Below are 9,333 nucleotides of genomic sequence, written 5' to 3'. Positions count from 1 at the left end.
CTATTGGTTATTTTGATTGTTCTATTATTAAAATTTGCATATAATTGAGGGTATCGTTGACAATATTAAATCAATTAGACGTAGTCTTGTTGTTTAATATCTGATTTTATGAATCATGTTTGCTAAACGCGGAAGTTTTCTTTTACCAACAACGAACTTTCAAGTTGTTAAGAGTTAAGAAGTTCAGATTTTTTCGAAACGCAACACCTTGCCCGATATCAGTTTGTAGTGTAAATGAGAATTTGATTGACAATCCCCCATCTACCCATCTATTTTTCATTTTAAATTTTAAATTTGAGTATGTCATCGAACCTTTCCACTACCCGTACATGAACTAGTTCTTTCATTTTTTGCTGTACTATTTTTGTTAAGCGAATATTTTTGTACAGTTTCTCACCGCCCTCCTGATCGCCGTGGCATGCATGGCATACGCCGCTGCCTTCCCCATGCCTGAGGCTGAGCCACATCGTTTTGGAGGATACGGTGGATACGGTGGCTACGGAGGATATGGAGGATACGGAGGAGGATTTGGAGGTTTCGGAGGAGGTTTTGGAGGCTTCGGAGGCGGCCGCTACGGTTACTACGGATAAATGCGCGGAACTCATACATGAATGATCGATGTGATATTCAATGGCATTTTAGATTTAGGATTTTCATTCCTGAATTAGATGAAATAAGTGTATGTTGCATTGTACTCACTTGACTCTGAGCCGTCCTTAATTCTCTGGCTTAAAAAACCATTAGAAACTTCTCAGTTTTATTCACCATAATTTGAGATAATAAATTTTTAGCATGAGCCCAAGTGTTCGACAGAATGCGAAGGTTTCAATTTATCATTGTAACTGAATTATTCGAGCTAAAGTTCCCTTCAGTAAGAGTCCTCCATTTAGTTGTACCCGCTTGTAATGTTTCTTTTCATTCGAATAAACCTTGGAATACAATGCCTTATTTGTATTGACCTATCCATAACAAATATCAGGATAGCATGTACAAATGTGTATGGGTGAAATGTAAACCAATGAAAGTAAATGTAACTTTTTCAAAATGAAAGCCACAAAATAAATTTGCTCTCCAGCAATTGAATTTTGAAACTCGCCAACTTCTCTTAAAGTTAATGACCCTGCAAAGAAAAAAAACACCTGCGTGATACTCTGCTGCTTATTATAATAGCTTATAGCTTTGAATTACAATAGCTTATGGCAACGATATTACAAAGAATTATAGCTTTGTAAAATAGTTGGAATATTTGCGGGGAATTTAGGAGTTAAATGACTGATTATTTATCTATAAGAGAATGATAGCTCCTGAAAAAAATGTGCTGAACCTCCCTATCCGATTCTTTATTGATTATTAAGCCAAAGTATATGAAAGAATTTTCGAAATAAAACTGGAATATTTCATGGTTGTAACTAGAAAGAAGAAACTATTTAACAGAAAGATGGCACAGTGTGATAAAAAATTTTAATTCAGAAGGGATCTGTAATTAATTAATTCAGAAGGGATCTTTATACTTGTTTAGTTTCTTCTCATGGAAGACAGGGAGGAAAATAATAATTATCAACAAACGAAGTCTGCAACCTCGTTGAAGCGAAACAATGTCAATGATACCAAATTATGAAGGTAAAGTCAGCGCTCTTTAATAAACAAGCTTCAAAACAAAAGACATGCAGCAGCGGAAGAAGTTTAGTCAGGGTGCAACGTCGCCATGGAAACCGCTTCTATTGGAGCTGGCGTCCCATTATGGGAGCTTCGGTCATGAACATCGCCACATGTTCTGCATTGCGAATATTTGTGTTGTTGTGGTAGGACTTCCAACATTCGCCGGGAATTGCCAATTATCGATGGTGGCGACAGTTGAATATTGGATACGTTCAACTTGCTTATGCTCCACAATCGTGTTCCTGTAGCGAACATTAAGTTCATTCAAACGTTGAGGTTACATCAATCAGAACGTTCTTTATTGAAGTCAGCTGCGAGAAGTTTTGTATACGCAAAAAGTCAAAAATTTGACCGCACCCAACTATAACGACGGGAATACAAAAATATAATACTTTTGAATACTAAAAATATAAAATTTGGTCAGAGGCCAGGATGCCTAAGTTAAACGCTAGACACACAAAAAAATGGAACTTGCACGCAAAAGTAATTGTATCCAATGCAGTATTAAATTTTCCAATCAACGTGGTTTGTATCCATTGAACACACCCGCCACAATATAGACTTAGAACACATACTAACAAGTTATGTAGGACGAAAATTCTCAGTGATAAGAAATAAATACAGGAGAAAATAGCCCGCTGACTGATCATCAATGACTAGTGAACACTGAAAAGTCCTGACCTCACAAACGGGTCCTCGAGAGAAAATGACTAGCGAGATGCGCCGCTAGTGTCTCTTCGAAAACGATGAGTTTACTTAGAGAAATTGACTCCTGTATTGAGACATTTAGTAGGCGTCGCTCGTTTACATTACTATTCACAATGGAAAAGCAGTGCATTGATACACGAAACAAATCGTATTTGATAGCATATATAAACGTTAACAAACTATATAAGAAACACGGAAATTAGAAATTTATCTTCTACCCTGATTAAATAGATATATATTTATTACTCACTTCACCTCGTATCTCCTCGTCAGAAACTGATTTGATTAAGTTTTCTACCTCGTGAGCAAATGTTAGAATGGGCCGCCAAAGTACTAACATTGACGTAATCGCATTTTGCCAGAATCTTAAAAAATATTTCTCTATTGGAGGCTTGGGAAACGTGGCTGTTCATAATTTTATGAATAAATACTTTTTACGCAATGCAATTCATAGACAAATTTTACAGCATGCTGGCCTACAGAGTAGCTGGGCAAATTACCGTATGCAGTGGAGATTCGAGCTAGTCATCCATGAGCGGTGGCGCTGCACAATACAACTTCTGTGGAAGCACCCCGCGGCCTGGCATTTGTTCTAATCATGTCCATCTTTTTACCTCGCAGCAATACATTATACACTCTGTTTCCTCTTTTTTGGACAATTTATGTTGAATTAGGGGATCTTGTTAAACATAACACACCGTATGACCTTGTTAAGAAATATTTCTTGTTAATGAAAAGCAATGTAATTTTTACATTGAATTGTAATTCTTAAAAAAAATGTTTAAATGAACCAAATTTGTTTGTTTTATTCATTCAATTAACTTTGTTAAGAATACGCACCCCAGTAATGTTCTTGTTAAGAATACGCACCCCAGTAACGTCTGGGGTGCTTATTCTTAACAAGATCCACATTATGTAGTTAAATAGTATTCTAAGCTGTTCTCTTGTACTAATTTACTAATAACAAGACGATGCATAGCAAGTAATTCAGTCGAGGCACCGATATTCTCGGTTGAGACACCCAAGGCCCCAAAGTTTTCTCTCTGTGTACTAACCGTTATTTTATGCAGTAATTTTTCAATCGGCTTGCAGTCTTACAAATATAAGAGACTATGGGCTGAAGACGCGCATTAAATGTTATCTGTCACACATTAAAATCCCATTAGTTAACAAATCAAAACAAAATGTTAATAAGGATTTCTCCAAAAATTAATTTTTAGTAGCAATATGTGTTATTAAAAGCTTTATTTACTGTCTCGAATATGGAATCAGAAATGAGACACAATTTATACATATATCCGACAATACATTCTTTAGTTTGCCGTGTTCCAGCCAGAAATAACAAATAAAAAGCATTGCGAACTTATTGATTTCACTGCTGGAATGGCTTCCGGAGATTTATACATTTGTTTGCGTATGAAATTTCCGCGGCGCATTAGAAAAATGTCCTGAAACCGGCATGAGAAAGGGCGAAGAATGGAATATTGAAAGATAAAGGCTCGATCAGTGGCGAGAACTACGGGTAAACAGACTACATTGGATGCCAGATGGCCTAAAAATGGCCAAATCCGCGAATAAAAAGGCCTGTAATTAAAAATATACTAGTAAATTTGTAGTTTTCATTGCAAAAATTAATTTTTTTCTGTACTTTTTAAAATTGAATGAGGTGGTACTGCCATCAGTATTTTTTGCCGACAGACTGAATTAAAAAAAAAATAAATCGCGGAATTTGTCCGGAAAAAGACACTGCAACCCTTACGTGGGTCGTGCGGCACTTAACGTGTTAAAACAGTAACCATTGTTAGGAAAAAAAGGCTCAAAGCAATAGTTGGGTAGATTTATATTTGTGTTTTGAATTTTGAACGCAAAACTATTATGAATGTAAAACAAATGATTAATCAAAACTTGTATTTAATTACAGAAATTTCATTTTTTTCAGAATTTTAACCCGATTTGCTTGTCTGAGAATGCAACAGAAAAAATTCGTTCGAACTGTGCGTTATATAGGCGATCACATTTTGTTGGGTTCTGGGGCGACATAAAATGAATCCAAGTACAGTATGTTTGGCTTCGGCAGTTTTAGGGTGTATATTTCTTAATAAAAATCGTATTTTAATCTAATTAATATAAGCTCAATTAAACAATTTTTTACCGTATAAAGGGAAGCCACATTTCAGGATCTTCAGATGAACCCATTGTTAATTAGTTATATGAATTAAGCTTTTATACAAGTGAAATGTGGTTCATGATGTATGTCGTTGAAATTCATTCATGGTTCACAGTATACTTTAGAACGCTGCGTGGGCGCTGCTTCCTCATGCCTGACGCGTATCACATTATGGCGGAAGAGTAATTGCCGTCTGTCTTGGAGGCAAATGCCTTAGTTACTATCAACACANATCAACACAATTCATGCCATAGTTACTATCAACACACTTCATGCCATAGTTACTATCAACACAATTAATGCCATAGTTACTATCAACACAATTCATGCCATAGTTACAATCAACACACTTCATGCCATAGTTACTATCAACACAATTCATGCCATAGTTACTATCAACACAATTCATGCCATAGTTACTATAACACACTTCATGCCTTAGTTACTATCAACACACTTCATGCCATAGTTACTATCAACACAATTCATGCCATAGTTACAATCAACACACTTCATGCCATAGTTACTATCAACACACTTCATGCCTTAGTTACTATCAACACACTTCATGCCATAGTTACTATCAACACACTTCATGCCATAGTTACTATCAACACACTGCATGCCATAGTTACATCAACACACTTCATGCCATAGTTACTATCAACACACTTCATGCCATAGTTACTATCAACACACTGCATGCCATAGTTACTATCAACACACTGCATGCCATAGTTACATCAACACACTTCATGCCATAGTTACTATCAACACACATCATGCCATAGTTACTATCAACAACTTCAACAACTATCAACACTCTTCACTATTATTTTTTTAGTAAAATTCCTGTAAACCAGCTAGTTAATTACTTATAGTAAAACGTTCAGTATTTGTTGGGGTTCCCCGAAGCTATTGGAAAAGCTATTATTTTGTGCGCCCATAATAGCGCTGCTGCATGCGGGCTTACCTGGGATCTCGCCCTGCGCTGAACGTTCGTTTGGCTGCGTGCTCGAGATGGTAATGAGTTCCATGCTTTACATCCTCTCGACCTTGCAAAGTGTTGCTAAAGTGCAATATACGTTGAATTTACGTTGAATTTTTAATTAAGTATTGCAATTAGGAAATACAGTATGTATTTCCTAATCTTGAGATGCAATTGCACAGTAGTTGCCCAGTAATGAAATTGCACAGTAATGCTAAATTTCGAGATACGTTGACTATCTACATCGTTTGTTTTCTAATCTTTACTTGCAATTTACTGCCCCACAACAAATTACTAAATGAATTTTTAGATACTCGAAATTAAATTTTAATGTTTACTAATTTCCTTCGGATAATCTAAACTTCCTGTGCAAAGTGTTATGACAACGATTTAATTAAAGCTTTTATTTAAATAATTTAATTATTAAATTTATTAGTTAAATATTATTATTATTTAATTATTAATTAAAAATTTTACATATTTAATTAAAGCAAGAAAGCTTTAATTACATTTCTCCATACTCAGAATTGTCTCAATTTCTCGTTAGTTGAATACATTAAATTTCTCGATTTTTTTCGTGAATTAAACAGTTTCATATAAATTTGTAACTTCTATCAATGATTTTCTACATATCTTTAATTAACTAGCATTTGGTGCCAGAAAATATTTCTTAATTTACTATACATTAAGAAATAAACAGGTAATGTCTTAGACTAAAGTTCTCATACTTAAATTGCGTTCTTTACATCGCTGACGAGCATTGAAACACAAACATTACAACTATTGAAATTTCAAGAATTACTTAAACTGATCTATATTAAATAAACTGAATAGCTACCAAACTTTTAGACATTTCCATATCAGTTCCGTCACTGGTCATTTTGAGTAACGCCTGAGGCAGACCCGAATTTTAGATGCTTTAGTCCTGACCGCTGTAAACCAGTTACACGGCCCGGACGGTCCCACCGCTCGCTTATAAGAGGCGGCACTGCAAGCCCCTGCAACAATCTTCTCCTGCAGCCTGCTCGGTCTACCGCACCAAGGGTCTACTCTGCAAGCCGAAAACATGAAGCTGGTGGGTCCTTACATAGACTTGGGCACATAACAAGAAAAATAGAGTATTAATATTTAAAGATACTCTTATACGGTTTGCTGCTTTAGCCTAATGATCCGTGTGCTTATACATTATTTTCAAAACATCAAAAGGAGCATTTCGATGGGTTTTAGCCATGTGATTGTGTAAATAATGCCAGGAAACTTACCACGTAACATTACCCGTCACAAGTTTACCTGACTTCAATATTTATTTGGCAAAGAACTTACTGAATATGTAATTAAATATTTTTCATTTACTTTCCTGTCTAATGAGGTACTTTGATTGTCCAATTATTCAGTATCACTGCATTAACTTTGGTTTTATTACCAGGATTTAATCAATTAAACGTGGTCTTTAATGTCTTGTTTGATGACTTTCGTGTCTGCTGTTATGAATGAGTTTTTGTCATGTTTGCTGAACGCAAACATTTTCCTCAGGCAATGATATACTTTCAAACTGAGAATCAGTTGTCTAATTAGTTTAATATTTTCAAAGAATGACACTTGTCCCTTGTTTTATTTGTTGCGTAAATGTGAAGATGATGACAAATTCACCGCCCATTTTCAGTAGAAAATTCCAGTTTGTCACTATATTTTTATGTGCTTGTGTAATAATTTTTTTTTCTGTTTTAATTTCTTACAAATATTTGTCGGAACGTGTGCAAATATTAACTTTGCTAGCAACTAATGTGCACATGTAAATCATATACAAGCTCTAGCAAACACCAAAATGTTGCTAAATATTTTCCGGTAAAAAATAATCAACACCTTATCTTTCAAAAATGTATAGTTTCTCATTGCTATAAATATTTTAGTTCATGCTACAAAGACAAGTTAAATATCTCCTCTTTTTTTACAACCACAGAATATTTGTTGAACGAATTTTTTCGTACAGTTTCTCACCGCCTTCCTGATCGCCGTGGCATGCATGGCATACGCCGCTGCCTTCCCCATGCCTGAAGCTGAGCCGAGTTATGGATATGGAGGATACGGTGGCTACGGAGGATATGGAGGATACGGAGGAGGATTTGGAGGTTTCGGAGGCGGCGGCTTCGGAGGTGGCGGCTACGGTTATTATGGATAAATGAATGGAACTCAATCATGAATGATCGATGTGATATACAATGGCATTATAGATTTTTGTTTTTTCATTCGTTAATTAGATGAAAAACTTGGACGTTGCATTGCACTCACTTTACTCTGAGCCGTCCTTAATATATTCGAGTAAAAAGAACCGCTAAAAAAATGTTCAGTATTATTCACTATAATTTGAGATAATAAATTTTTACCATGAGGCCAAGTAATACAATTTGATAATTCACAATAATATGAAGCAATTCACTTTTAGTGTAAGCGAAAGTGTTCAACAGAATGTGACTGTTTACATTAGTTATTGGAACGAATAATTCGTTCGAACCCTTCCTTCTGTTAGGGGTCCTCCTCTGATTTGTACCGCTTCCTATGTTATTTTTCATTCGAATAAAATATGGAATACACATGAAGTTTGTCTCGATTCAACCATTAAAAAGATAAAGATAGCATCTCTGGTGCAATTATTGGACATTTATGAAAATAAGTGACTGACGATTGGGCACACATAAAATTATTAATAGTGAGATTGAATTAAAGCTTGTCAAAAGTTGAAATACTAAAATTGATCAGCTTTCCAATAAGCGAATATTCAGTTGCTTTGCTTAAAATCCTCAAAATTTTAATGACTAGCGAAGAAAAAAAAAGCTACTGTTGATTTGGGAACGAGACGTTCAGGTTGAAACGCTGGGGCGCATGCCGGAGGCCAGCTTTGCCAAACTTCACACTTAGTTCATATTTCTCTTCGTAGGTAAGAACTCTAGAGCACATAACATACTATGAAATCCAGTGCTCAAAGCCATAGCACCGGATGTCCACAGCTTGCTAAAGATAAGCATGGTATGGAGAGCGAGTGTCCAGACATTATTTGTATTAAAGAAACACGGCCTAAAAATCACGGTGGGAATATTGTACCAGTTGACTTTCAGTTTTGATAGGCGAAGATTTTCACAACATAGGCGAAGAGCGGTGCAGCAGAGGTGTAGCGTTGTGGGTCAAAACCCCTTATAGGGCCCAAAAAGTGCAGTTGTCTAAAGAGCACCAATCAGCTAGAGAATCAGTGTGGTGCATGCGAACTTGCTCTCAAAGGCAAAGATAGCCTCCTCATAGGCGTCTTGTATAGATAACCAAACAGTTCCTCTGATAACGATAAAGTACTAAACAGTCGTTTACCGAGCATGACTTTCCGTAGGTCACACACGTTGGTGAAATTAATGATCCAGAACTAGATTGGACAGAAGGATCCTTTCCGAGGAACGGGAATTACCAAGCATCCTCTCACATGGAGTCAGTGAGAGACTCCTTAGTCCGGCACGTTACCAAGCCAAACCATTGTAGCAGTAAACAGACTCCTCATATTCTGGACCTGGTGTTTACTAGTGATGAATCAATGTTAGATGAGCTTCGTCACGAGGCTTTATTGGGCAAAAGCCATCACCACTCATTGTTTTCCAGTATTAGGTGCTGTAGGGGAAAGACACAACGGAAGCGAGGGCGTTTGAATTTAGCGAAAAGCGACTATGATAAACTCCGTGAAGCAGTGAATGCAGTGAATATTTCTAACTGTATTAAGTACATGAATGTGGCTGAGTCATGGTAATTTCTCACGGACACGGTTATGTACAGT

At 36.2% G+C, this 9,333-nt stretch overlaps 1 long non-coding RNA gene across 1 annotated transcript; it reads left to right on the top strand.

Annotated features, from left to right (window-relative positions):
- Positions 1 to 485: 485 nt before the first annotated feature.
- LOC125179163 lies at positions 486 to 7,766 on the top strand. Its single transcript, XR_007157163.1, has 2 exons — positions 486 to 534; positions 7,652 to 7,766. It is a non-coding gene; the product is annotated as an uncharacterized LOC125179163 (long non-coding RNA).
- Positions 7,767 to 9,333: the final 1,567 nt, after the last annotated feature.

The sequence above is a fragment of the Hyalella azteca genome, unplaced genomic scaffold, assembly GCF_000764305.2.
Source record: "Hyalella azteca isolate HAZT.00-mixed unplaced genomic scaffold, Hazt_2.0.2 contig15466, whole genome shotgun sequence".
Taxonomy (NCBI): Eukaryota; Metazoa; Arthropoda; class Malacostraca; order Amphipoda; family Hyalellidae; genus Hyalella; species Hyalella azteca.
Note: the sequence above shows the minus strand (reverse complement) of the source record. Positions and strands in the feature narration are given on the sequence as shown.